Source organism: Anomaloglossus baeobatrachus, chromosome 4, assembly GCF_048569485.1.
Source record: "Anomaloglossus baeobatrachus isolate aAnoBae1 chromosome 4, aAnoBae1.hap1, whole genome shotgun sequence".
Classification (NCBI taxonomy): domain Eukaryota; kingdom Metazoa; phylum Chordata; class Amphibia; order Anura; family Aromobatidae; genus Anomaloglossus; species Anomaloglossus baeobatrachus.
Genome location: NC_134356.1, coordinates 608,037,127 through 608,060,919, shown reverse-complemented (window position 1 = coordinate 608,060,919; position 23,793 = coordinate 608,037,127). Strand labels below are relative to the sequence as shown.

The 23,793-nt window shown below is 50.9% G+C and overlaps 1 protein-coding gene across 2 annotated transcripts in view; it reads right to left on the bottom strand.

The window, feature by feature from the left end:
- LOC142304127 (oxaloacetate tautomerase fahd2, mitochondrial-like) overlaps positions 1-8,046 on the bottom strand; it is a 66,197-nt gene extending 58,151 nt beyond the window's left edge. Inside the window, exon 1 of one of the 2 annotated variants that reach the window (XM_075346191.1) lies at positions 7,942-8,046. The gene's annotated coding sequence lies outside the window, so the exon portion shown is untranslated. The other variant, XM_075346193.1, reaches the window with a different exon arrangement.
- Positions 8,047-23,793: the final 15,747 nt, after the last annotated feature.

Genomic DNA, 23,793 nt, shown 5'->3' with positions numbered 1-23,793 from the left:
ATTGCTGGCTCCAGCTCTGATGGGGTTAATCTCTCCTCTGACTTCCTGTGTTCAGTTCCTACAAGTCCCAGAATTCTTTGTGGCTTTAGGGCGGTGTCTGGCTTATCTAACACACCCATTGTGTCTAATACACCCACTCTGCTCCCACCCAAACCCTCCTCCCTGCCTCTTCCCAGTGGATGTGCACTCAGAGAAATCACAGATACAGCAGCTCTGCACAGCCAGGGGAAGAAAGTGTGTGCGCGTGTATATACAGTGTGTGTGTGCGTATATACAGTGTGTGTGTGTATATACAGTGTGTGTGTGTGTATATACAGTGTGTGTGTGTATATACAGTGTGTGAGTGAGTGTGTATGTGAGTGTGTATGTCATACTCACCTGTCTGCAGGGTCCGGGTGCCATGCTTGCTTCCAGCCCCTGTCTCGGTCCCGCCGCTCCGGCTGTGTGCAGTGTCCCCGGTGCATGCACGAAGCTTGCAGGACCTGGCCGTGGATCACCTGATGCAGTCACCTGACGCATCAGCTGATCGTAGTCTCGCCGGCTTTTTCTTGCCCGGCCGGCTATCAGCTGATCCTGCCGTCAGGGGACTTCATCAGCTGATAGCCGGCCGCTCCTGCAGTGATGGGCCAGGATCAGACTCCGCTCCAGGAGCTGCCGGTCATCAGCACAGACGTGAGTATTTATTTATTTTTTTTTTTTTTTGCACTGATGCATCAGCTGATTGTATAATCGGCTTTTATACAATCAGCTGATGTATGATGTGATTCACATCCTTTATCCTGACACATCATCTGATCGCTTTGCCTTCCTTCCAGCAAACCGATCAGATGATATTGGATCCGGATTGGACGGCGCGGGACCCTGACCCAGGATTACTGCGGAGGGGGGTTTATTTCAATAAAGATGGAGTCACTAATTGTGTTGTGTTTTATTTCTAATAAAAATATTTTTCTGTGTGTTGTGTTTTTTTTTTTTTTCTTATCATTACTAGAAATTCATGGTGGCCATGTCTAATATTGGCGTGACACCATGAATTTCGGGCTTAGGGCTAGCTGATAATATACAGCTAGTCCTAACTCCATTATTACCCGGCTAGCCACCCGGCATCAGGGCAGCTGGAAGAGTTGGATACAGCGCCAGAAGATGGCGCTTCTATGAAAGCGCCATTTTCTGGGGTGGCTGCGGACTGCAATTCGCAGTGGGGGTGCCCAGAAAGCATGGGCACCCTTCACTGTGGATTCCAATCCCCAGCTGCCTAGTTGTACCCGGCTGGACACCAAAATTAGGCGAAGCTCACGTCATTTTTTTTTTTTAAATTATTCCATGAAATTCATGAAATAATTAAAAAAAAAAAAAGGGCTTCTCTATATTTTTGGTTCCCAGCCGAGTACAACTAGGCAGCTGGGGGTTGGGGGCAGCCCGTACCTGCCTGCTGTACCCGGCTAGCATACAAAAATATGGCGAAGCCCACGTCATTTTTTTTTTCTTTTTGGGTAAAAAACTGCATACAGTCCTGGATGGAGGATGCTGAGCCTTGTAGTTCTGCAGCTGCTGTCTGCTCTCCTGCATACAATGAACATTTTGAATAAGGAAATGACATCAGACCTTTTTTATTTTTTTCATCAACAATCTTTAATGGAATTGTGCACTGATTAAAAACGCAGTGAGCAAAAACGCAGCAAAAAAGGCACCAAATTGCGGCAAAAACGTGACATGCAGCATCCGGTCACCTGCACTACAAGTGCCAGAGTGGAGAAAGATAGTGACATGCAGCACACTATGTGTCAGAGCAGAGCATGTCACTGTCTCCACTCCGCTGACCTCACAGCCCGTACACGCTGCGATGGATGCAGGGGGACACAGAACAAGTAATCGGCCGACACTGGAGTCATCTGATTACTTGGGATGAATTGAGCAGTAAAATGCTCTGGTGCTCGATGGGCGAAGCCCATGCCGTTTTTTTAAAAAAAAAATTAATTAAAAATAAAAAAAAAAAAATCACATTGTTTGTGGGCTCCCGCTGCATTTTCTGTTGCTAAGGGTAACCAAAGCAGCTACTGGCTGCTAGCCCCCGCTGCTTGGTGTTACTTTCACTGGCAATAGAAATGCAGGGAAGCATTTTTTTTTTTTATAAAGGTTTTTCCCTGAAAACGTTTTTAAGAAAATGACGTGGGCTTCGCCATATTTTTGTATGCTAGCCAGGTACAGCAGGCAGCTACGGGCTGCCCCCAACCCCCAGCTGCCTAGTTGTACCCGGCTGGGAACCAAAAATATAGAGAAGCCCTTTTTTTTTTTTTTATTTCATGAATTTCATGAAATAATTAAAAAAAAAAAATGACATGGGCTTCGCCGAATTTTTGAGTCCAGCCAGGTACAACTAGGCAGCTGGGGATTGGAATCCGCAGTGAAGGGTGCCCAAACTTTCTGGGCCCCCCGCTGCGAATTGCAGTCCACAGCCGCCCCAGAAAATGGCGCTTTTATAGAAGCGCCATCTTCTGGCGCTGTATCCAACTCTTCCAGTGGCCCTGGTGGCAGGTGGCACGCTGGGTAATAAGGGGTTAATACCAGCTATGTTTTACCCGCTGGTATAAAGCCCGAGATTCTAAATGTCAGGCCAAGGTTGACCTGGCCATTAAGAATCTCCAATAAAGGGTTAAAAAAAAAAAAAGACCACACAGAGAAAAATACTTTATTAGAAATAAATACACAGACACAGTAGGGACTCCATGTTTATTACTCCCTCTCACCCCTCCACGATGGAGAGATTTCTGTACTGACCATGCCAGGAGAGAGCGAGGGAAAAGAGAGCGAGCGAGGGGGGGGGGAAAGAAAGCGAGCGGGGGGGAGAAGAGAGCGAGGGGGGAGGAAAAGAGAGCGAGGGGGGAGGAAAAGAGAGCGAGGGGGGAGGAAAAGAGAGCGAGGGGGGAGGAAAAGAGAGCGAGGGGGGAGGAAAAGAGAGCGAGGGGGGAGGAAAAGAGAGCGAGGGGGGAGGAAAAGAGAGCGAGGGGGGAGGAAAAGAGAGCGAGGGGGGAGGAAAAGAGAGCGAGGGGGGAGGAAAAGAGAGCGAGGGGGGAGGAAAAGAGAGCGAGGGGGGAGGAAAAGAGAGCGAGGGGGGAGGAAAAGAGAGCGAGGGGGGAGGAAAAGAGAGCGAGGGGGGAGGAAAAGAGAGCGAGGGGGGAGGAAAAGAGAGCGAGGGGGGAGGAAAAGAGAGCGAGGGGGGAGGAAAAGAGAGCGAGGGGGGAGGAAAAGAGAGCGAGGGGGGAGGAAAAGAGAGCGAGGGGGGAGGAAAAGAGAGCGAGGGGGGAGGAAAAGAGAGCGAGGGGGGAGGAAAAGAGAGCGAGGGGGGAGGAAAAGAGAGCGAGGGGGGAGGAAAAGAGAGCGAGGGGGGAGGAAAAGAGAGCGAGGGGGGAGGAAAAGAGAGCGAGGGGGGAGGAAAAGAGAGCGAGGGGGGAGGAAAAGAGAGCGAGGGGGGGAAAGAGAGCGAGGGGGGGAAAAGAGAGCGAGGGGGGGAAAAGAGAGCGAGGGGGGAGGAAAAAAAGAGAGCGCGGGAGGAAAAAAAGAGAGCGCGGGAGGAAAAAAAGAGAGCGCGGGAGGAAAAAAAGAGAGCGCGGGAGGAAAAAAAGAGAGCGCGGGAGGAAAAAAAGAGAGCGCGGGAGGAAAAAAAGAGAGCGCGGGAGGAAAAAAAGAGAGCGCGGGAGGAAAAAAAGAGAGCGCGGGAGGAAAAGAGAGCGCGGGAGGAAAAAAAGAGAGCGCAGGGGGGAGGAAAAGAGAGCGCAGGGGGGAGGAAAAGAGAGCGCAGGGGGGAGGAAAAGAGAGCGCAGGGGGGAGGAAAAGAGAGCGCAGGGGGGAGGAAAAGAGAGCGCAGGGGGGAGGAAAAGAGAGCGCAGGGGGGAGGAAAAGAGAGCGCAGGGGGGAGGAAAAGAGAGCGCAGGGGGGAGGAAAAGAGAGCGCAGGGGGGAGGAAAAGAGAGCGCAGGGGGGAGGAAAAGAGAGCGCAGGGGGGAGGAAAAGAGAGCGCAGGGGGGAGGAAAAGAGCGCAGGGGGGAGGAAAAGAGAGCGCAGGGGGGAGGAAAAGAGCGCAGGGGGGAGGAAAAGAGCGCAGGGGGGAGGAAAAGAGCGCAGGGGGGAGGAAAAGAGCGCAGGGGGGAGGAAAAGAGCGCAGGGGGGAGGAAAAGAGCGCAGGGGGGAGGAAAAGAGCGCAGGGGGGAGGAAAAGAGCGCAGGGGGGAGGAAAAGAGCGCAGGGGGGAGGAAAAGAGCGCAGGGGGGAGGAAAAGAGCGCAGGGGGGAGGAAAAGAGCGCAGGGGGGAGGAAAAGAGCGCAGGGTGGAGGAAAAGAGCGCAGGGGGAGGAAAAGAGCGCAGGGGGAGGAAAAGAGCGCAGGGGGAGGAAAAGAGCGCAGGGGGAGGAAAAGAGCGCAGGGGGGAGGAAAAGAGAGCGCAGGGGGGAGGAAAAGAGAGCGCAGGGGGGAGGAAAAGAGACCGCAGGGGGGAGGAAAAGAGAGCGAGCGGGGGGGGAGAAGAGAGCGAGCGGGGGGGGAGAAGAGAGCGAGGGGGGGAGAAGAGAGCGAGGGGGGGAGAAGAGAGCGAGGGGGGGGAGAAGAGAGCGAGGGGGGGGAGGAAAAGAGAGCGAGGGGGGGGAGGAAAAGAGAGCGAGGGGGGAGGAAAAGAGAGCGAGGGGGGGGAGGAAAAGAGAGCGAGGGGGGAGGAAAAGAGAGCGAGGGGGGAGGAAAAGAGAGCGAGGGGGGAGGAAAAGAGAGCGAGGGGGGAGGAAAAGAGAGCGAGGGGGGAGGAAAAGAGAGCGAGGGGGGAGGAAAAGAGAGCGAGGGGGGAGGAAAAGAGAGCGAGGGGGGAGGAAAAGAGAGCGAGGGGGGAGGAAAAGAGAGCGAGGGGGGAGGAAAAGAGAGCGAGGGGGGAGGAAAAGAGAGCGAGGGGGGAGGAAAAGAGAGCGAGGGGGGAGGAAAAGAGAGCGAGGGGGGAGGAAAAGAGAGCGAGGGGGGAGGAAAAGAGAGCGAGGGGGGAGGAAAAGAGAGCGAGGGGGGAGGAAAAGAGAGCGAGGGGGGAGGAAAAGAGAGCGAGGGGGGAGGAAAAGAGAGCGAGGGGGGAGGAAAAGAGAGCGAGGGGGGAGGAAAAGAGAGCGAGGGGGGAGGAAAAGAGAGCGAGGGGGGAGGAAAAGAGAGCGAGGGGGGAGGAAAAGAGAGCGAGGGGGGAGGAAAAGAGAGCGAGGGGGGAGGAAAAGAGAGCGAGGGGGGAGGAAAAGAGAGCGAGGGGGGAGGAAAAGAGAGCGAGGGGGAGGAAAAGAGAGCGAGGGGGGAGGAAAAGAGAGCGAGGGGGGAGGAAAAGAGAGCGAGGGGGGAGGAAAAGAGAGCGAGGGGGGAGGAAAAGAGAGCGAGGGGGGAGGAAAAGAGAGCGAGGGGGGAGGAAAAGAGAGCGCGGGGTGAGGAAAAGAGAGCGCGGGGGGAGGAAAAGAGAGCGCGGGGGGAGGAAAAGAGAGCGCAGGGGTGAGGAAAAGAGAGCGCAGGGGTGAGGAAAAGAGAGCGCAGGGGTGAGGAAAAGAGAGCGCAGGGGTGAGGAAAAGAGAGCGCAGGGGTGAGGAAAAGAGAGCGAGGGGGGAGGAAAAGAGAGCGAGGGGGGAGGAAAAGAGAGCGAGGGGGGAGGAAAAGAGAGCGAGGGGGGAGGAAAAGAGAGCGAGGGGGGAGGAAAAGAGAGCGAGGGGGGAGGAAAAGAGAGCGAGGGGGGAGGAAAAGAGAGCGAGGGGGGAGGAAAAGAGAGCGAGGGGGGAGGAAAAGAGAGCGAGGGGGGAGGAAAAGAGAGCGAGGGGGGAGGAAAAGAGAGCGAGGGGGGAGGAAAAGAGAGCGCAGGGGGGAGGAAAAGAGAGCGCAGGGGGGAGGAAAAGAGAGCGCAGGGGGGAGGAAAAGAGAGCGCAGGGGGGAGGAAAAGAGAGCGCAGGGGGGAGGAAAAGAGAGCGCAGGGGGGAGGAAAAGAGAGCGAGGAGGAGGAAAAGAGAGCGAGGGGGAGGAAAAGAGAGCGAGGGGGGAGGAAAAGAGAGCGAGGGGGAGGAAAAGAGAGCGAGGGGGGAGGAAAAGAGAGCGAGGGGGGAGGAAAAGAGAGCGCAGGGGGGAGGAAAAGAGAGCGAGGGGGGAAGAGAGCGAGGGAAAAGAGAGGGGAGGGGAGAGAGGGATAAGAGGGGAGAGAGGGATAAGAGGGGGGCAGAGAAGAGGGGGAAGAGGGGAGGGGGAGAAGAGTGGGGGGAGAGACGAGAGTGGGGAAAGAACAGGGGGGGGGGGGGCAGAGGTGCTCTGTCACCAACTGTCTCCACTCTGTGACTTGTGGTGCAGACAGTTGGTCCCATGCAGCAGGACAGATGGCAGAGCACAGCGGTGACATGCCTGCCAGTGTCTTGCTGCTGGGAGGAGCAGATGATCACACTGTCCGACACCGGCCGCTCTCCTGACATCGCAGCAGAGCGGGCGGGTGGACAGTGTGATCACATACTTACGTGCAGGAGGGGATTCAGCTAAAGACCCCCCCTGTACTGCACCCTGGCGCCCCGTGTCTCAGCCTCTCTGCAGGACGCGGCTCCACAGTGACGTCCTCCGGCTCCTCCCCTCGATGCTGGGCTGTGACGTGCGGTAGTCACCGCCCACAGCCCTGTCACTCAATCTGAGTGGCGCCGGCATCCTGTGACGTACCCGTCTTGTTTGAGAGCCCGGAAATGCCGGGACGTCAGAGGATGCCGGCGGCCACAGCTCCAGGGGGTCATGTGACTGGCACTGAGCGTGCAGGATAGCGCCGCTCAGTGCCAGAACTGGAAACAGAAGGCAATGGAGAAGACGCCTAGAAAGGTAAGTATAGCTCATACAGAAAATAAAAAAAATGGGTGAACCACCCCTTTAACTGTCTGTTTGTCCCCTACCACCTGGTCGTTGGCTAGTAGACTGGATCGGCTCCACCCCTGGGTGGCCATCCATTGGGTCCATGTCTAGTCTGTCACCAGTCTGTGGGAATGGGGGGGACTAGGATTATAATGTGTTTTTCTGTTACTGGCACTGGTCTCCAGGTCCCTGGGGGTAGGCCCTGCATCTTTGTCAGGATGCAGTACCTTGTAGTGCCCTAATGGGTTCAGGGGTGCTACAGTTGTCCATAGCAACCAATCAGAGCTCAGCTTTCACTTTACCGCAGTAGCTTCAATGCTGAAAGCTGCACTCTGGTTGCTATAGGCAACAGGACGACCTTAACACTAGAACTACTGAGGTAGTCATTTTGACTACTTTGCACCATGTATTTCTATATAGGTGTCAAGAGTCCAGTAGTTCTAGTGTTAATGGGAGGCATAAATGAGGTGTCAGTTATTTCTGCAGTGGCAAACTTTTTTTTTAAAAAAGGCTCTTTGGCCAAACAGTTCAATACCAGCTTCAGCCAATCAAATTTCTCAATGCCGACTTCGGCCAATCAAACTGTTCGATCTCGGCCTGATCAATCCTGGCTTTGGTCAATCAAACTGTTTGATCCCGGCTTCGGCCAATTAAACGGTTCCATCCCGGCTCGGGACAGAATATTATAGGTAGATTATACAAGAAATCCAAGTTCCTTAAAGAAAATAAATATCAGTGAAATGAATAATGTTATAAATACTTGGCGTCGGCGCGGAGCGGTCGGAGCCAATAGCATGTCCGTATATTTACTCCATATGGTAAACGCCAGGTAAAAAAAAAATCAAAATGGCAGAATCACCGGAGCCTTCACTAACAAAAAGAGAATACAGAGAGCAGGTCACGTGGACCCTAAAAACACTACAGCTCGTCCCGCAGTAACGAGAATATGGACAGCGAAGCCACAATCCCCGCCCCTATATACAGCCATGTACACACATGCGGCATATGGGACGCGGACTCCCCAGCACCTCACCCTCCCCGCACCACGCGTCACATGTAACTGCCAGAAACCTGTTTCCAGGGCGACAGAGCGAGACTGTCCAGCGTCTCCGGTGCACAGCAGCGCGCAATCTCGTGACACTTGTCGGAGAACTACATCTCCCGGCATGCACCGCGCGCCGCCTCGTCTTCAACGGAAAGCTTTATGTAAAATCAACAGAAGACACTGCAGCTTCATGCTTGTCAGAGTAGTGTGAGAAAGAGTATGAAGTGAACGTGTCCCTCCTGACAGCGGAGTAACCTCTGTATAGAGGAGCGACTCTGGCCAGTACAGCCATGATTATGTGCTGAAATGCTGCATTATGGGCACCGGGGCTGGGGAGGCCGCACAGTGGTAGGGGCTCTGTGCCTGTAGCGCCACCTGCAGGCGGCACTGAATGTCTCTGGAGGAGCTTTCTTAATGGGGAATACCCTGGTTAGCAACGTTACTTGTAGCACTGTGGCTGGCACTGGTATGAGGGGCTTTGTGGCTGGCTCTGGTATGAGGGGCTTTGTGGGTGGCACTGGTATGAGGGGCTTTGTGGGTGGACTGGTATGAGGGGCTTTGTGAGTGGCACTGGTATGAGGGGCTTTGTGGGTGGCACTGGTATGAGAGGCTTTGTGGGTGGCACTGGTATAGGGGGCTTTGTGGCTGGCACTGGTATGAGAGGCTTTGTGGCTGGCACTGGTATGAGGGGCTTTGTGGGTGGCACTGGTATGAGGGGCTTTGTGGGTGGCACTGGTATGAGGGGCTTTGTGGGTGGCACTGGTATGAGGGGCTTTGTGGGTGGCACTGGTATGAGGGGCTTTGTGGGTGGCACTGGTATGAGGGGCTTTGTGGGTGGACTGGTATGAGGAGGTTTATTGATGGCACTGTTATGAGGGGCTTTGTGGGTGGCACTGCTATGAGGGGCTTTGTGGGTGATACTGGTATAGGGGGCTTTGTGGGTGGACTGGTATGAGGGGCTTTATGGATGGCACTGGTATGAGGGGCTTTGTGGGTAGCACTGGTAAAGGGGGTTTGTGGCTAGCACTGTTATGAGGGGCTTTCTGGGTGGCACTGGTATGAGGAGCTTTATGGATGGCACTGTTATGAGGGGCTTTGTGGGTGGTACTGGTATGAGGGGCTTTGTGACTGGCTGCTATAGGGAGCTTTGTGGGTGGCACTGGTATGAGGGGCTTTGTGGGTGGACTGGTATGAGGGGCTTTGTGGGTGGAGTGGTACGAGGGGCTTTGTGACTGACTGCTGTAGGGAGCTTTATGGATGGCACTGGTATGAGGGGCTTTCTGGGTGGCACTGGTATGAGGGGCTTTGTGGGTGGACTGGTATGAGAGGCTTTTTGGGTGGCACTGGTATGAGGGGCTTTGTGGGTGGCACTGGTATGAGGGGCTTTGTGGGTGGACTGGTATGAGGGGCTTTGTGGATGGCACTGTTATGAGGGGCTTTGTGAGTGGCACTGGTATGAGGGGCTTTGTGGGTGGCACTGGTATAGGGGGCTTTGTGGGTGGCACTGGTATAGGGGGCTTTGTGGGTGGAACTGGTATGAGAGGCTTTGTGGCTGGCTCTGGTATGAGGGGCTTTGTGGGTGGCACTGTTATGAGGGGCTTTGTGGGTGGAACTGTTATGAGGGGCTTTGTGGGTGGCACTGGTATAGGGGGCTTTGTGGGTGGACTGGTATGAGGGGCTTTGTGGGTGGCACTGGTATGAGGAGGTTTATTGATGGCACTGTTATGAGGTGCTTTATGGGTGGCACTGGTATGAGGGGCTTTTTGGGTGGCACTGGTATGAGAGGCTTTTTGGGTGGCACTGGTACGAGGGGCTTTGTGGGTGGCACTGGTATGAGGGGCTTTTTGGGTGGACTGGTATGAGGGGCTTTGTCGGTGGCACTGGTATGACGGGCTTTGTGGGTGGCACTGGTATGAGGGGCTTTGTGACTGACTGCTGTAGGGAGCTTTATGGATGGCACTGTTATGAGGGGCTTTGTGGGTGGACTGGTATGAGGGGCTTTGTGGATGGCACTGTTATGAGGGGCTTTGTGAGTGGCACTGGTATGAGGGGCTTTGTGGGTGGCACTGGTATGAGAGGCTTTGTGGGTGGCACTGGTATAGGGGGCTTTGTGGGTGGCACTGGTATGAGAGGCTTTGTGGCTGGCACTGGTATGAGAGGCTTTGTGGCTGGCACTGGTATGAGGGGCTTTGTGGGTGGCACTGGTATGAGGGGCTTTGTGGGTGGCACTGGTATGAGGGGCTTTGTGGGTGGCACTGGTATGAGGGGTGTTGTGTATGGCACTGGTATAGGGTGCTTTGTGGGTGGACTGGTATGAGGGGCTTTGTGGGTGGCACTGGTATGAGGAGCTTTATGGATGGCACTGGTATGAGGGGCTTTGTGGGTAGCACTGGTAAAGGGGGTTTGTGGCTAGCACTGTTATGAGGGGCTTTCTGGGTGGCACTGGTATGAGGAGCTTTATGGATGGCACTGTTATGAGGGGCTTTGTGACTGGCTGCTATAGGGAGCTTTGTGGGTGGCACTGGTATGAGGGGCTTTGTGGGTGGACTGGTATGAGGGGCTTTGTGGGTGGACTGGTATGAGGGGCTTTGTCGGTGGCACTGGTATGAGGGTCTTTGTGGATGGACTGGTACGAGGGGCTTTGTGAGTGGCTGCTATAGGGAGCTTTATGGGTGGCACTGGTATGAGGGGCTTTCTGGGTGGCACTGGTATGAGGGGCTTTGTGGGTGGACTGGTATGAGAGGCTTTTTGGGTGGCACTGGTATGAGGGGCTTTGTGGGTGGCACTGGTATGAGGGGCTTTGTGGGTGGACTGGTATGAGGGGCTTTGTGGGTGGCACTGGTATGAGGGGCTTTGTGGGTGGACTGGTATGAGGGGCTTTGTGGATGGCACTGTTATGAGGGGCTTTGTGAGTGGCACTGGTATGAGGGGCTTTGTGGGTGGCACTGGTATAGGGGGCTTTGTGGGTGGCACTGGTATAGGGGGCTTTGTGGGTGGAACTGGTATGAGAGGCTTTGTGGCTGGCTCTGGTATGAGGGGCTTTGTGGGTGGCACTGGTATGAGGGGCTTTGTGGGTGGAACTGTTATGAGGGGCTTTGTGGGTGGCACTGGTATGAGGGGCTTTGTGGGTGGCACTGTTATGAGGGGCATTGTGGGTGGCACTGTTATGAGGGGCTTTGTTGGTGGCACTGGTATGACAGGCTTTATGGGTGGACTGGTATGAGGGGCTTTGTGGGTGGCACTGGTATAGGGGGCTTTGTGGGTGGCACTGGTGTGAGGGGCTTTGTGGGTGGCACTGGACTCTTCCTCTCGGGGCCCACAAAAACCTGGAGCTGGCTCTGTTATGACCCCTACATAATAGGTGGGGGTCTATTATAGAATTGTATCAGCGCTCAGGAACGTCAAGTGATACTGTTGAATGTTGTATACCTTTCTAGGGCAATCCAGAATATTTTATAACCCAAGACATCAGATTCTTTGATCCTTGTAGGTTAGTCTTCCTGTATGATGTCTGCACCATCGGGAGTGACATTGCCTAGGTCCATCACCTTCACTCTTGACGTGGAGCATTTTTCTGGGATGATGCTGATGTTAGTATAACACAAGTAGGATTTTATGGATTGCAGTCGCAGCACAACTTTTTCATCTGAGGGTGATTCCTCCCATATTGTTTCTTTCCATAATGCTAATCCATCAATGCTAACATGGCTCAAAACCACGAAGAAATAATTCCCTTATAACCCTAAATGTACACATTACATGAATATCATTTTTCCAGATGATCTGAATGTGAACATTTTGGAGTAAAATTTGGATTCATGCAAAAAGGATTTTTGAAAACATGGCCATCCCATTTCAATTATTTGACTGTGAAATGGTCAAATGAGTTTGATAGGATGATCCCTAATTAAAAAAATAAGGGAGTCCACACCAATCGACTTTGAGACAGTTATTCTGAGCTGGTCACCATGTCGACTCTTGACTAAATCAGTTGTCTGAGAATAGTAGTGCTCTATGGTCAAATACGGTTTGGCTGGTATACCATGAAAAATGGCACTTTATGCTGTCATTCTTGCAGTGGCAGATCATATACTAAAAAAGTGCAATATATGTGTGCAAAGTGGCAAAAAATTGGCTGAAATCAGGTGATGGTGCTATATGTATATAGTCACAATCAACCAACCTAACATCACCTTTTTCAACATACATTTGCTGTAGTTTGGGTAAAGTGTATAAATTATTTGGAGCTGGTTGAAGCCAAAATTGGCCATTTTAGAATACTTTTATCCCATGAGCATGGGTAGTATAAGAGACTCCTGCAAGATGATTTGGATTCAACATGTCTGATTCCAAGGTTGTGGTCCTCAGAATTGTCAGCAATTGGTGTCTATACTAATCAGCGATGAGGCACAGAAGAGTAGCCAGACATACTGTATGCCGTCGTTCAGGACCAGGTGGTCAGCGAGATGATCATCAAACCTAGGATTGTAACTGCAAACAGAACCAAGAGTCCAAACAGAAGTCAAATCAGGTGTACAAAACGGAATTGGAAAATTTGGAGAAAGACAGGCAGACACTACTAACAGAAGGGTCTGTAAGAGTATCTCTTCCCACAATATCTGCTTTAAAGAGACCACAAGCATCCAGTTACCATTGCAACAAGCAGATGTACAGGCTGTAATGCCCATACCGGTGGCCCCGCGCTGTCCTGCTCCCTCCACTGGCGGGGACGTTAGTTCTCTCACCTGCCCGGTCGTCCTGCGGTGGCTGCTCTGTCCCCGATCCATGCTGCTGTCACCAAGAGCCTGTGTACACCTCACAGGCATCCTAGTACTGCCCAAAGGGTGCGCATGTGGCCACACCCCTTTTCTAAAAGCACCAGCGCACCCTGACTCAGAAGTGCCTCTCAGGCCAGCTGAGAGATTTCAGGTATTTAAGGCACCTTTCCCTTAAGGGAGGTGCCTGGGCAACGAGTTTCTACCATTGCTAGTTCTCAGGTCCCATTGCTGCTGTATTTGTGCTGTCTTCTGCTGCTGATTCGTACCTGTCTTTCAGTGCATTACCAGTCTGCTGCTGCAATCATCCACGCCGGTCGGCTACCACGATAGCCGTTAACGCAAGTATCCACTTCAGCTGCTGCATCCATACACCCATCCATCCTAGCCGAATCCATGATTATGGCTGCTGCTGCTGTTCTTATCACCAGGGATTGTTTGGTGTTGTAGCACCAGCTGCCGCACATCACCTGGGGCTGCCGTCTGCCAGCACAAATATATACAGTGCCTTGCGAAAGTGTTCGGCCCCCTTGAATTTTTCAACCTTTTCTCACATTTCAGGCTTCAAACATAAAGATAAAAAATTTAAATTTTATGGTGAAGAATCAACATCGAGAGACTGAAATTCTTGCCCATTCTTCCTTTGCAAACAGCTGGAGCAGAGTGAGGTTGGATGGAGAGCGTTTGTGAACAACAGTTTTCAGCTCTTTCCACAGATTCTCGATTGGATTCAGGTCTGGACTGTGACTTGACCATTCTAACACCTGGATACGTTTATTTGGGAACCATTCCATTGTAGATCTTCCTTCATGTTTTGGATCATTGTCTTGTTGAAAGACAAATCTCCGTCCCAGTCTCAGGTCTTTTGCAGACTCCAACAGGTTTTCTTCAAGATTGGTCCTGTATTTGGCTCCATCCATCTTCCCATCAATTTTAACCATCTTCCATGTTCCTGCTGAAGAAAAGCAGGCCCAAACCATGATACTGCCACCACCATGTTTGACAGTGGGGATCATGTGTTCGGGGAGATGAGCTGTGTTGCTTTTATGCCAAACATATCGTTTGGCATTGTGCCCAAATAGTTCGATTTTGGTTTCATCTGACCAGAGCACCTTCTTCCACATGTTTGGTGTGTCTCCCAGGTGGCTTGTGGCAAACTTTAAATGACACGTTTTATGGATATCTTTGAGAAATGGCTTTCTTCTTGCCACTCTACCATAAAGGCCAGATTTGTGCAGTGTACGACTGATTGTTGTCCTATGGACAGACTCTCCCACCTCAGCTGTAGATCTCTGCAGTTCATCCAGAGTGATCATGGGCCTCTTGGCTGCATCTCTGATCAGTCTTCTCCTTGTTTGAGATGAAATTTTTGAGGGACGGCCGGGTCTTGGTAGATTTGCAGTGGTATGATACTCCTTCCATTTCAGTATGATCGCTTGCACAGTTCTGCTTGGGATGTTTAAAGTTGTGGAAATCTTTTTGTAACCAAATCCGGCTTTAAACTTTTCCAAAACAGTATCACGGACCTGCCTGTTGTTCCTTAAGTCCGCTTTATACGCTACGATTTATCTGACAATCTCATTAGCGATGTGACACGCCCAGATCGTAGTTACGATTTGCCGAAATCGCTCATAGGTCATTCATTAGCGGTCACACGTAACTATCTCACATCACAAGCGACGCCAAATCGTTTTGGCGATATATTGTTTGACCAAGGCGGTTGTGTGGATGTTGTTCGTCGTTTGCAGGGTGTCAAACGTACCAATATGTCTGCTGCGATCCAAACGACCAACAATATTTTGAAAATGAACGTGTTAACAATCAACGATTTTCAACCTATTTGCGATCGTTCGGAGTTGCACGTAGGTGTCACACGCAACGACGTCGCTAACGATGCCGTGACCCCGCCGACATATCGTCAGATAAATCGTAGCGTGTAACGGGGCCTTTAGTATTCATGATGCTCTTTGTGCTTTAAACAGAACACTGAGACTATCACAGAGCAGGTGCATTTATACGGAGACTTCATTACACACAGGTGGATTATATGTATTATATGTATCATCATCATCATCAGTCATTTAGGACAACATTGGATCACTCAGAGATCCTCAATGAACTTCTGGAGTGAGTTTGCTGCACTGAAAGTAAAGGGGATGAATAATATTGCACGCCCCAATTTTCAGTTTATTATTTTTTACAAAAGTTTAAAATAAGCAATGAATTTCGTTCACCTTCACAATTGTGTCCCACTTGTTGTTGATTCTTCACCATAACATAAAAATTTTTATCTTTATGTTTGAGGCCTGAAAAGTGGGAAAAGGTTGAAAAATTCAAGGGGGCTGAATACTTTCGCAAGGCACTGTAATTCCCCTCATTTAAATAAAGGATATCCTCTTTGACGCTATTCATCCCAATTCAATCTGTTTAACGCAAACACAACCTTAGTAATATCAAAAAGATCTCACCATAGAAACGGATGATAACCGGTAATAAGGCTGCTTTCACACATCCGTTTTTCGCCGTGTTAGCGCCGGATTGTGCCACATGACCTAGCGTTGCATCCGGCTTTTGCCGGGTCCAGCAAAATTTGATTGTGCGGGTTCCAGATGGAACGCTGAGTGGAACGTTTTTTGTCCCTGACGAAAAACCGCATCGCGCCGGATCTGACGCCGTACATCGTGTTTTATAATGGAAGTCTATGGACACCGGATCCGTCACAATGCGGCAAAAAAAACGGATACGGCTGCCGGATCCGTTTTTTTTTTTTTTTAACTGCGCATGCTCAGTAGTACAACGGATCCGTCAAAAACCGGAAGGAATGTATGGAAAAACTGATGCAACGAATCAGTTTTTTCGCCGGATCCATTGCATGAGTTTTTTTGACGGAATGTGCAGTATGGCGAAAAACGGATATGTGAAAGCAGCCTAACCAAAAGCTCATTTAAAGAGCATCTGTCAGCAGGTTTTTGCTATGTAAGCTTAAGCCAGCATGCTGCAAGGGTTAATACAGGAAATTCAGGGATGCCTGTCTAGTCACAGTCTGAGCTGTTGTTTGTTTGCCATGTTAGTTTAAGTACCAGGACCCTTATCATAGCTGGACTACATAGTAACATGCCAGTCCAACACATCCCCTACTGTGATTGACACCTCATTTTCAATGTACAATCTCTATTGTAAGCTTGGTGTGGACAGGGCAGCTCACTCAGCTCTGCTAAAACTAAAAATTCTGATTACGTGAGAACGGCTACAGCCAGTAATCGAAGTGAAAAATCATTGGATTCAGGATCTCTTTGCCTACATCATGTTGCTTTCAGATGATGTAGCAAAAACCTGCTGACAGATTCCCTTCAATAACACGGCACACTGACAGACATTTTATGTTATTTAAAAAAAAACAAAAACCCAGACATCTCAGTTGTTTGTGATCAGGCAGATCGTTTTGTGCAGAACACTGACTCAAACTGACGGTGTCACTGTGAGAGGTAACATCATCCTGTTGTTATTTAGATGACTAAAGTGTTTTATATTCCATATTTTACCTTCTATCTCATTAATGGGCTTGCAGGGGGTAAAGGAGGAGAAGGGACCCAGTGCTGCAAAAAGCAGTAGATGTAGAGGAATGCAGTGTGACATTCCTCTATATCCACTGTTTTTTTTTATCACTAGATCCCTTCTATGGGTAATAAGATTTTCCCCATTCTCTCTGGATCCTAGACAGCCCAGTGATCTTATCTTTTCATATAATGGTAGATTTTTGCATTTTTTTTTCGCCCAAGAAGGACATTTCACACATACCATACTTAGCCTGACAGAGTACAGTACCCAAATGTGGCTATTCATCATTACTTGACTCTGGAGCTCGATCCAGTGACTTCTGGTCGTTTGGTTGCTTTCCCTCTCTGTTGTATCACAGCGTGTTTTGTCTATGTCCTATTGCTGATGGTTCTCTTGTCTTTCCTTTTTATTTCTATTTAGATGTGTTCACTGTGTTTGGCCTATCACATCTTGGGAGGGTCTATTTATAATCACTATGCACATGCCTAAGTGCTGGCTAAATTCCTGGATAGACGGATGTTTGGAGTCTCATCTCATCAGTTATGGATAATCTTGCTGAATAATCACTATTGCTTGTCCCTGCAGTTAGTTTGTGTGTTTCTCTTTTCAGCATTCTTCTTTTTCTTTTACGTTTCGGATTTGGAAGGCTTCCACGTATTCAATAAATCTTTTGAGTTTCCTTCGTTTTCCCTGTATGACTGTGTTCACACATTTGTAACCTGTGTCTCACCCTTGACCTGTGTGCACTTCATTTATGGTTATTATTGTTAGATGTTACACTTTCTTTATAGAAGAGGGTGCAGTTCAGGTCATTCAGAGTAAGCCAACGTTGAGTGGGTGCACAATTTTGTAATCTTACGGTGCTAACGTCTGTGAACATGCAGGGAGAAATCGGGGTCAGATTTACGAATTCTAGTCTGACTAAGGATCTGTTGTTTACAGGTATTACATCTCTCCTGGTTTGTTCATCCCTGTGTTAGGTTAGGTTCACACTGCCGTTAAAATGTATCAGTCACAATCCGCGGCTATGGTAAACAACGCTATCCGTTTAGTGGATTCCGTTGTGTCCCATAAACTTGTATTAGTGGCGGATTGCGACTGATGACCTTGCGTTGCACCCGCTGCGTCGCGGTCAGTCGTTTTTTGACTGACCGCCGGGCGGGAGCAACGCAGAATGTAACGTTTTTCTGGCCGTCAAAATTGATGCACCGCGCAGGAATCCGCCACAGTCCGTCACGCTTGTAATGTATGTCTATGGTGCTGGATTGCGTCGTAATCCGTCTTACAACGGAATCCAGCGCTGGATTCCGTCATGCTCTACTGAGCATGCCCAGCATGTTTGGCACACCCACTGGGCTGTCCCAAACACAAACGGATCATGACTGATCCGTCAAAAAACGGACGCACAGCGGATGCAACGGACGCAACAGATCAGTTTTTTCACAGAATTCCTGTGAAAGGAATCCTGTGAAAAACACATCCGTTGCATCAGTTGACAACTAAAAAACGACTGATCCGTTCCTGTCGGACCTGACGGATTTAAAACAACGGAAGTAGCTCAGTCACTACACTATACTTTACATTGTGGTATAATATCCTTTTTTTTATGTGCTATTCCTATATACACTATTAATTTTCTGATGAAGTAGGGAGTCATGTGTTTTGCTCCAGTGGAATAAGCACCCAGTCTTTTCTTTCAATGTAAATTGGAGGTTGATCAACCCAGGTTTTTTTTTGCTGTTTTGCTTCTGCTTTTTAGAAAATTAAAGGAACTCTGTCAGGACGTTTTTTATATGTAATCTTAAACCAGCATAGAGTTAACACGCAGTTTACAGCCAGCTGTCTCTTATCTCAGCCTGTTTTTGTTTAGCTGCAATTTTAGCTTAAGCCTGTTAGCTTTATCATTAGTGGGTCTGAGCAGTACTTGAGCTGTAGTCCGGCTCCAACCCCCCCACCCTGTGAGTAGCAGCTTCTGTCTATGGAAATGTGCACTGAAAGCCTGGTGTGGGAAGCGGCAACTCTCCCAACACTCCTACATACAAAATCTAAAATCTTTCACTGTGTCAGAATGGCTGCAGCCAGTAATCTAAGTGATACATCATGATATTCAGAATCTCTTTGCCTACATCATGCTCCTCTCAGATGAGGTAACAAAAACTTGCTGACAGATTCCCTTTAAAGGGAACCTGTCACCATTTTTTTGGCCTATAATCTGCGGCCACCACCAGTGAGCTCTTATATACAGCATTCTAACATGCTGTATATAAGAGCCCAGACCGCTGTGTAGAACACAAAAAACACTTTATAATACTCACCTAAACCGGTCGCTGCGGTCGATGTGGCTCAAATGGGCGTCTCCGTCCTCCGATGCCGTCGCGTCCTCTTTCGGCCATCTTCGTCCTCCTTCTGAAGCCTGTGTGCATGCCACATCTACGTCATACACACTCGCCGGTCCCGCGCAGGCGCACTACAATACTTTGATCTACCCTGCTCAGGACCTGAATGCCGGCGAGTGTGTATGACGTTGGATGGGTCATGCACCCCGGCTTCAGATGGATGACAGAGGTGGCGACAAAGATGGCCGAAAGAGGCGGCGCTGGCACCGGAGGACGAAGACGCCAATTTGAGCCACATCCACTGCAGCAACCAGTTTAGGTGAGCATTATAAAGTGTTTTTTGTGTTCTACACAGCGGCCTGGGCTCTTATATACAGAATGTTAGAACGTTGTATATAAGAGCCCACTGGTGGTGGCCGCAGCTTATAGGGAAAAAAACTAGTGACAGGTTCCCTTTAAGAATGAAAAAAATGTATAATTGTAATTCAGAAGCAGCAGGACGTATGCCAGGTACACCAGATCACTGATCAATCCCACTGAGTCTCAGATCTGTAGAAGCGCAGTCGCGCAAACGATCCATCGTCTGACTGAATCTGCGCTTTGTCCTCCTCTTCCCTCACTCCTGCCTTGGCCTCCATTGAAAGGTGAATTATAATATGTCGCAATAAAACAAGATTTTATTCACTGGAAGTGAGCCCATGGATTTCCTTCTGTGCTGAAGTACCACTGAGTTCTGCACGGCTGCTGGCACCTCTCCTATCTCTCTCAATTAATTTAATCTTTGTATTTTTCACAGATTATCACTCTCACCTTCTGCACTGTTGCAGTTGAATAACCTATTACTGTCTGAAGTATTTGTCCAATGTTTTAGGGCTTTGTCTTCCTGACAAACTCGCACTATCCTAAAATCACCCTAGAATGTCTGCTACGTTCCTTACTTCGGATTATATACAGGCTATTATAGTCCCTCCTGATTAGCTGCACTAGATCATGTAATGGTAATGTTATAGCTGCAAGGCCTTAAGAGTAGAGATAATCGAATCCGAACACGGACCTTTCAACAAAAAAAAAAAAATATTCAGGTGCATGTGGGTAGAGACCCGAACTGCTCAATTAGTAACTTCCATTGGGGATTAAGTCAAGTCCGGGTCACAAACCGAACTTTATCTAAGGTCCAGCTGAACCCGCCAAACCGAGCTTCCACGGGTTCACTCATTTCTACTTTAGGCCCGTTTCACACATCAGTGAAAAACACAGACATTCTTCACTGACGTGTAAAACACGCACATGTCCCTCCGTGTGCCGTGATTCACGGAACACGTGGGTTGTCTATGTGCAATCCGGGCTCCGTTCTCCGTGGTCCGTGATTGCACATAGAGATTAACTCACCTGTGCCCACTCCCGCTCTCCATGGTGCTGAACGCTCCCGCGGTGCAGCATCCGGCCGGCGCTGATCCCCGCAGCAGCTGCTTACGGGTCGGCTGTGTCATGCATTCATGAATATGCACGACAGTAATGAGCCGGCTCAGAAGCAGCAGGCAGCACAGGCTGCAGAGAGCGCCGCTGGAGCCGGGTGAGTAAAAATGATTTTTATTTTATATGCACGTTTTTTTCTGGCACGTGTTTCATGGATCACACCACTGCGTGGTCCGTGGGACATATGTGATGCCAGAAAAAAATGGACATGTCTCCGTGCGGCAATCACGGACACGCGGGTACGCCGCACGGAGACAAGGTCAGTGAAAAATCACTGATGTGTGCGCAGACCCATTGATTATAATGGGTCTGCGTAAGTCAGTGATTCTGGTACGTAGAAAAAAAGCACAAACGTACCAGAATCACTGACGTGTGAAAGGGGCCTAAGAGGAAGCCCGCATGGTTGCACCTGAGGTATTGTCAGTCTTCTGTGACTGATGCAATCTTCTGCAATGTGTAAGATGTTGGTGGGTATTTTTTTTTTGTTGACTTTCACGAATAAAATCACAAATTGTACAAATTTGCTGGGATCTGTGAATTTCATAAGCATCAAACTGACACGGTAAACCTCAATAAAATTCTTCCTAAAGGAAGAGTCATATGGTTGTGGCGCCCCTGAGGCTTCCGTCGCCACAGGAACATTGCACCCCAGCCAGAGGTGTGATGTCCCATCCTGGGTAAGGAAAGGAGTGAGCGCCGGTCCACAGGCAAATTCACACTACACCCATTGTTAGGTACACACAGGGACCAGGGACAGTGGCAGCAACCCTCCCTAGAAACTGGAGGAGAAAAAGTAATCTCCAAAAGTAAAAACCGAGGCCCAGGGAAAGCTGCAAGCTCCCCGGGCCACAGCCCACAGCAGAACCTCTAGAAAGGGGGTAAACTACCGACAGGCAAGCCCCTGGCCCGAAGGCTGTAGTGGAGGCCGAGCCAGGTTTAGCCAACAAGGGCTAGGCTTAAGGAGACAGCTGAAGAAAGGAACACATAGAGGGGTGTACCGGCTTTTACCCCCAGATCTACCCAGGATCAGCGGAGGTCCCTGACAGTGGGTCTCAGCAGTCCAGAGGCACCAGTGTGCACCTACCAGGAACTGTGAGTAAACAACTTGAAACTACACCCTTGGTGTTGCCTCTGTTATTTCATCTGCATAGACTTCCATCACTGCATAGACACTTACAAGCATCAACTGTGCCCCGGGGTACCGCTCCACCTGTGGGGAGCAGGACCATCCAAGCTGCCATTCCACCAGCCCCGGAGGCCCCATACAGCAGCGGCGGCTTAATAGCCGCAAACCACAGGTGGCGTCACGAATAATACAAACTTTAATCACCCCCAAGTCACCAGCCATATTAATTGACCCCACCAGGGTACGGAGTCAGGCCCAGCCACCACTGACGTCCCCCGGACTAGTTCGGCCCGGCATCGGGTGTCCCATAGCCCTGGGGTGGGTGAGTCAACTTTGGCGTCACAAACAGGATTTCGTGCCCGGACCCACTGGGTACTGTGCGCCTGAAGAACTGTGTGACAAAACTGTGTTGAAAGAGTGTTTTACTGTGAGAACCGCCGCCATTACAGCTTGCAAAGAGCGGGAAGAAGGGGGGCATGCCTGAGGAGAGGGCGCGAAAGTGAGCCCCGCCCCCTTGGTCTTGCAAAAGAGCGCGAAGCGGTGCCCGCTATGGAGAGCGGAAGAAGAAGACATGGCGCCTAGAAAAGCTGGCTGGCTGGCAGAACGGAGTCTAAATGCCAGACCAGCAGATAAAGAAAATGTATCTGATCGTAAGCGGAGCGGTGCCGGCTGTGATGGGCTGGGCGCCAGTCTGGCGCCAGGCGCTGGTGCAGCCCCCGGCCCCGCCTTCAGGAAAAAGGGTGCAGTCGAGTGGTGTGGTTGAGCACCCGAGCAGAGCAGCAGAAAGTGGGAACCAGGCAGGAAGCATGGCCGAGCAGCTGCAGCTGAGCACCCCAGGGAGCCGACAGATGGATCCCCTGCTGGACCTGCTCCGCGAGGAAGTGGAGCTGCACACCCGGAGGCTGAGTGGAGTCAGAGCGGAGGAGGAGAAGCGGATCGAGCGTGAAGCTGGAGGGGCGCATGCCGAGGAGGAGCGGGCGGCACCCGAGGTGGTGGGCCATCGAGAGCAGGCCGTCGTAGTACACCAGGGTAAGCGATACGCCGCCCCTGTCCGTCCAGACCCAGGGCACTATGGAGCGCCACCGCCCAGCCCTCCTGCAGGCTTGCAGAAGGCGTCTGCAGACCGCACCGAGGCCAGTGCAGCCCCCGGCAGTGCAGACGGCTCCCTGATCCCCGAGGACCCCAATGACCTGGTAGGCCCCGTGCCGAGCCCTCCTATCGACCTGCTGGGCGCGTGCTCACCGGGGGTAAATTGGGATGCCGCCCCGGTCCGTGACCTGGGACTGGCCCGTCCCCTGCGCCCTGTCGAGACCCCACTTGCCACTGAGATCGCCTGTGCACGTCAGATAGAGCGGTTCCAGCAAGAGCGGGAGCTCCGGGAGGAGAAGCGGAGAGCCGTGGAGGCGTCCAACCTGGCCTCAAAAGCAAAAATCCGGCAGGCCCGCAAAGGATCCCAGGGCCCAGTCAGAAGGGGCCAGGTCATCGATTTTAGACAGGAAGGGCTTTATCCGGGAGCCCGGCCTGGGCAAGTATGTCTTCGTCTCCCGCCGCGACATCGAGGAGCACCTGACCAAGGGCCACCCAGGGCGCGACGTCCAGCCCAGCGACATGGTGGAATACACCAGGCTGATGGGGAGCCGTGGCTGGTATGCCCTGAGTGTCCATATCTTGCGGGAGGAGGCAGCCCCAGAAGAGCCAGAGTGGCGCTGCACCATGCCAGCGTGCAGTACCGCCTCAGCAAGCAGTCCCACTCCAACCCAGGCTGCAGCGCCCCGCAGCAGGCTGGCCACCAACACCCAGGAGACCCAAACCATGATCTCCTCGGCCTATCTGTTGCCTGGAGCAATGCCGGAGTGGGATCCCCGCATCTACCCCCGCAAATAGAAACGTAAAGAAGATGCTGAACTGTACATAGACCCTGTCTGTCCCCCGTCATTCTGAAGATTTTCCCTTTTTTGTACTGTCCCATGTTCTTTTTGAAGACGTCACCCATCCTAATGTCTGCCCTCATGTGCTTTTCAAAGATGTCACCCCCTCGTTATGTACCAGACCACTAGACTGGAAAGTGGTCCCCTGTTTATTATGTGTTATGTGTCCTGTTTTACCAGGCCACTGGACTTAGTGGCTGGTATTTTGCCCTGTCTAGTTTAAAAAGTTGAACAGACTGCCAGGCTACAGGACTTGTTGTAGCCAAAAATGTACATAGTTGCACCTGTTGTGCCCCCTACCAGAATTCTGGTGAGAAGGCACCAAAAACTCTAAAGTTTATTATTTTATGTTTAGGAACGTTCAAGAATCTGCACCTCCCATAAAGGGAAGAAAAGTTATAAAGTTTTACTGTTGCATATGCACATAAAAATGTATTTTTGCAGTTTCTTTCCACTGTTCTTGTTTTTCAGCCCGAGGACATGCTGGGATTCGCTGTGGGGGAGTGTGGCGCTCCTTAGGCTTCCGTCGCCACAGGAACATTGCACCCCAGCCAGAGGTGTGATGTCCCATCCTGGGTAAGGAAAGGAGTGAACGCCGGTCCACATGCAAATTTACACTACACCCATTGTTAGGTACACACAGGGACCAGGGACAGTGGCAGCAACCCTCCCATGCTGC